The following is a 6,000-nucleotide window of genomic DNA, read 5'->3' on the forward strand; positions in this document are numbered from 1 at the left end:
TTTGAGCTGGGCGCTTTCATTTTCTATTATCGCTGAAAAACAAAAACGCCCAGCTCACACATTGTTGAATAAAACATGGGCGTCTATTTTTTTCGAAAATACGGTTCGGTCCGCCCCTTCACTGACCCGTTTTCGGAGATAAACGCCCATGGGGATAGACGTTTTCGTTCAATTATGCCCCTCTATGTAATTTAAGTGGGTATTTGCAGAAAAGTGCTTAGGGCCCTGCTAGCACATATGCTGGGTGTCACGGCCTGTCTCGGTCGGCCACTTGAATATTGGACACAGACCCAGGAAGTGAGCCCTTATGCCGATCCCAGGGCAGAGAACCAGGCCCGAAGGCGAGGAATCGGTCCCAGAACAGGCAGTCGGATAGGCCCAAGGCTTCACCTGCGGTGACCGCCGTTCCCCAGAGGTTGAGCCCCTAGGTTTGGGCAGCCGGCAGGACTTTGAGGGAAAAAAGGCCGGGAGAGACTACCCAGAAAGGACCAGGTTCAGGCAGGTCAAGGTAGGCGGCGGTCCAAAAGGTAGTGTCAGGTTCAGGCTCACGTCAAGGCAGGCGGTGATCCAATATGCAGAGTCAGCTTCAGGCACAGGTCAAGGCAGGTGGCGATCCAATAAGCAGTCAAGTTCAGGCACAGGTCAAGTCAGGTGAAGTCAGCAAGAAGAAACGCACCAGCTCAATCCAACAAGGTAGTAGCCAAGGCAAAGAAGCAGTGGAAGATTCCTGGTTTTAAAGCTGAAGGCGTCTGATGTCAGAGGGGTGCTCACACGCAGGTACAAGCCCAGACTGTAGGCATGCCAGATGTAGACACCCAGACTGTATGTGTGTTAGAATGTAGACACGCTGGAATGTAGGCGCCCAGGAGGGAAGGAGTCTATGTGTGCAGTGTCCAGGTCAGGAACGTCATGGGCGTGCACGCCTGGCTCCGCACGTTACACTCCAGGTTTGTGACACTGGGATGTTCACACATATACACATAAGTATTAGTCTTTTAAATATAACCCGGGTCTCACGCACTTCTAGCTCTGGACCCGGGCCACAAAAGAAGTTCACTTCAAATGTCATAGTCTTCGCTTTCATGCAGGCCACTCTTACCCCGCACCTCCTTTCCGTCCACTTACAGTTGAGCTAGGGTGGGCCAGTGATCCAGACTAGTGATCCGAGGGTTTGGGAGACACTTTACCACTCAGGGTTCCACTCATCTCTTCAGTCCAGGAACCACGCTGCACTCCGGAGCTTAACAACAACTTAACTTTTATTGAACTTCTGCAACAAGCAGCTGGTAAATTAGCATACTGGCAACATAATTGATTGAAGTACTCTTGAATAACTTACCTGCTCATTTTCGAAAGAGAAGGGCGGCCATCTTCCGGCACAAATTGGGAGATGGGCGTCCTTCTCTCAGGGTCGCCCAAATCGGCATAATCGAAAGCCGATTTTGGGCGCCCTCAACTGCTTTCCGTCGCGGGGATGACCAAAGGTTAAGGGGGCGTGTCGGCAGTGTACTGAAGGCGGGACGGGGGCGTGGTTAAGAGATGAGCGTCCTCGGCCGATAATGGAAAAAAGAAGGGCGTCCCTGACGTGCATTTGGCCAACTATTCTTGGTCCCTTTTTTTTCACGACCAAGCCTCATAAAGGTGCCCGAACTGACCACATGACCACCAGAGGGAATCGGGGATCACTTCCCCTTACTCCCCCAGTGGTCACCAACCCCCTCCCACCCCCCAAAAAAAAATTAAAACATTTTTTTCCAGCCTCTATGCCAGCCTCAAATGTCATACCCAGCTCCATGATAGCAGTATGCAGGTCCCTGGAGCAGTTTTTAGTGGGTGCAGTGCACTTCAGACAGGCGGACCCAGGCCCACCCCCCCCCTACCTGTTACACTTGTGGTGGTAAATGTGAGCCCTCCGACACCCACCCGAAACCCACTGTACCCACATCTAGGTGCCCCCCTTCATTCCTAAGGGTTATGGTAGTGGTGTAGAGTTGTGGGTAGTGGGTTTTGGGGGGCTCAGCACACAAGGTAAGGGATCTTTGCAGCTGGGAGCAATTTGTGATGTCCGCTGCAGTGCCCCCTAGGGTGCCCGGTTGGTGTCCTGGCATGTGAGGGGGACCAGTGCACTACGAATGCTGGCTCCTCCCATGACCAAAATGCCTTGGATTTGGTTGTTTTTGAGATGGACGACCTTGGTTTCCATTATTGGCGAAAACCGAGGTCGCCCATCTCTAAGGTCGACCTAAATGTTGAGATTTGGCCGTCCCTGACCGTATTATTGAAACGAAAGATGGACGCCCATCTTGTTTCGATAATACAAGTTTCCCTGCCCCTTTGCTGGGACGTCCTTAGAGATGGGCGCCCTTAGAGATGGGCGTCCCCGTTCAATTATGTCCCTCTTAGTCAGCTTTTGTTGTTCTGTGGGGAACACCTATGCCACTTACTTCACGGGTATATTTACAGGGATATATCAGGAATATTTACATAGAGACAAGTGCTGCTGTCCATGCCTATCCTGGGAGGTAGTGCTAAATCCCAAAGACTGTTTTGTCCTTTCTCAATCAAACTATCTCCAGCGGGTTCAGACCTGCTCACAGTCTGACCCTCCTCCAGCAGTGATCTCTCTCTTGATCTACCTTGGACCTGGGATTGAGCTTTCCTTGGCTCCAATCCCACTGCTCCTGGGCTGGAACCCTTTTTCTGCCCACCTGTAGTACTTGTAATTTACCGGTTGCCACATCGTGGAGTAGCCCCCTCCTTGTCAGCCAAAGGTTGCGCTCCTTCCAAGAGGACTCCCCTCTCTCCTCCTGATCTATTGGCAGGGGATTTTCAGACAGCAAAAAAGACCATTTGCTCTCACATGCGACTACTTATATTAACTTCTAACTCCTCGCAGAGCTGTCACTTATCCCAACATGGGCATTATTTTTCTGCATCTTATTCACAAACACTCCTGGGCTCCTTCCCACCCAGGGACCTCCCAGTCACTCTGTACCAGAGCTCACTCTTTTCAGTAATGCCAAACTAACTACCAGGGATTACATAAACATTCAAGTGTTCAATACACACGTCAATTTGGAAACCTAGGTTACAGAAATGCCCTTTTAATTCTATAACAGTTGCCAAAAATTGAGCATGGAAATCTGGGCGAGCACTCGATTTTCTCACGTAATTTAATTGCATAACGAGCCAATTAGTGCCAATAATTGGCTTTTTAACAAGCAATTATTGTCGCTAATTGAAATTAATTAATATGTACGTGCATAAATGTAGGTACGTGATCTGCGCCTAAATTTTATGCACATCCTGGAAAAGGGGGGGTGGAAATGTAGGATCATGGGTGTTTTGGGGCGGAGCATGGGCATGGATTTGAGTTATGCGTGCAAAACCTAGTATGGATCCAACTTCTCCTTCTTAGGCAGCCAACTCTGCTCCCCAGACCCATCCGATCAATTAGCGACTATCTACCCTTCCGGAAATCGCTAAAAACCCATCTGTTCAAGCAAGCCTACCCAAATGAACCAATCAAATCCTAGGATCCCTTCTACCCAATACATATCCAGAAGACAACGAAAATGACTCAGACTATATCTCCCACCTAATTTCCCTATACTTTCCCTGTCCCATCCCACTCCCGCCCCCTCTACCCCTCTTCCAATGCTCATCTACCCCTTGCTCTTACCTCTCCTACTCCCCTCACTCTTCCCAACCTTTACCTACCTATCTCTTTTATTATTCTGCTATTATTAACCTATATTTTCTCTATCAATACTCTGTAATCCATATTATTATGTAAGCCGCATTGAACCTGCTTTAAGTGGGAAAGTGTGGGGTACAAATGCAATAATAAATAAATAAATAAATGATAGAATAAGGGAGTTCCACGCATAAATTTACGGGGTGCATTTGCACCATATTTTCATTGGTGCAAATGGACGTGCCTACATTTCCGTGCGAACCCTGTATCTAAGCACTATTCTATAAACCACGCCTAACTTTAGGCTTGGCATATAAAATAGCACTTAAGCATTTTTTTCGCGATGATTTTTTAGGCGCAATTTATAGAATTCACCCCATAATGTACTTATAAGAACAATGATAATAACCAAATGATTAATCAGTCTTCAAGCCTGGATGTCCTACAGAGAGGAGAGAAGTAAGAGGGCCTACACTGTGCCTTGATCCCTGAACTTACACATTCATTGCCGATGGTTTATTTTGGAAGCTGCTGTAAAGATTTTCTGTTGGCTTATCTCATTAATGTTGACAGCCTTCACATTAGATGGTCATTAGCATGTGTCTTGGCTCCTTGGCTAGTGCTGGCAAATCAGTTATGATGCAAACATAAAAAAGAAAAAAAAAAACAGTGCCCAGCCTTTATTTGTTGATAGGTAATGAGTGTGTACATGCTTAACTGTGATAGAAAATTCATTACAAAGTAGTAATCTGCCGGTTACAATAGAGAATACATTTATCATACATTCATTCAATCATTCATTTGTTAAATAACACATAAACACTCATCTTAGATATGAAATTATTCAGGGATTTATTTTTATTTATTTATTTGGTGCATTTGTATCCCACATTTTCCCACCTATTTGCAGGCTCAATGTGGCTTACATAGTACCATATTGGCGATCGCCAATTCCGGTATGAGAAATACAGTGTGGCATTCCCTTAGAGTTCTTGAGTGACAGAGTAGATTGGTAATCAAAGAGGAAGAGTTTGTCCAGTTATGGTCTAAGTTTCTTTGTGTTGCAATGTTCAGGTGTTTAAGTTGGATCTTTATGGTATGCCTTTTTGAACAAGTTGGTTTTTAATGATTTCCGGAAGTTTGTTAGGTCGTGCATTGTTTTCAAGACGTTTGGTAGTGCATTCCATAGTTGCGTGCTTATGTAGGAGAAGCTGGATGCATAGGTTGATTTATATTTTAGTCCTTTGCAGCTTGGGAAGTGTAGATTTAGGTACGTGCGTGTTGACCGTTTTGTGTTTCTGATTGGTAAGTCTATGAGGTCTGCCATGTATAGCGGGGCCTCACTGTGAATAATTTTATGAACCAGGGTACAGATTTTGAACGCAATTCGTTCTTTGATTGGGAGCCAATGCAGTTTTTCTCGTAAGGGTTTGGCGCTTTCAAATTTCGTTTTTCCAAATATGAGTCTGGCTGCAGTGTTTTGGGCCGTTTGGAGTTTTCTTATGATTTATTCTCTGCATCTGGCATAGATTGAGTTGCAGTAATCTAGGTGACTTAGAACCATTGATTGTACCAGGCTGCAGAATATTTCCCTCGGGAAGAAAGGTTTTACTCGTTTGAGTTTCCACATTGATTGGAACATTTTCTTTGTTGTATTTTTCACTTGGCTTTCTAGCGTGAGGTTACGGTCAATTGTAACTCCGAGAATTTTCAGTCTGTCTGAAACAGGAAGGGTGTAATCTGGGGTGATTATACTGGTGGGTTTATTCGTGTTGTATTGGGATGAGAGGATGAGACAGTGTGTTTTCTCTGCGTTAAGTTTTAGTTGAAATGCATCCGCCCATGAGTTCATGATTTGCAGGCTGAATTGTGGTAATAATAATAACCAATACAGTGACATAGTGTATGTTGACAATTAAGGGCCATTTGGCCAGCCCAGTCTACTGAGTTGCCTTGCCTACATGACTATAGGTAAGAATATCTCCCGGCCATCATCCATACAAGCAAGGCTACCTAAAGGAGACCACTCCTCCATTTGTCCATAGCTGAGGAGTTTCCATGGTGCAAAACTTACCACCCCACCTCACATATCACATCTGGGAATGCTCCAAAGTGTTGCTGCAGGTTCTTGTTTGTTGATCTTGCCTCCTGTATTTGGGAGTTTGATATATCATCATGCTCTGCAATCAGCAGATAAGGTTCGATACCTAGTCCAAAATCCAGGATCATCCCCCCATTTCTTTTAGCTACTGTTCCCCCTAAACGTTTGTTTGCCATATGATTGGTTGATGGGAACTTGGATG

This window comes from Microcaecilia unicolor, chromosome 2, assembly GCF_901765095.1.
Source record: "Microcaecilia unicolor chromosome 2, aMicUni1.1, whole genome shotgun sequence".
Lineage (NCBI taxonomy): Eukaryota > Metazoa > Chordata > Amphibia > Gymnophiona > Siphonopidae > Microcaecilia > Microcaecilia unicolor.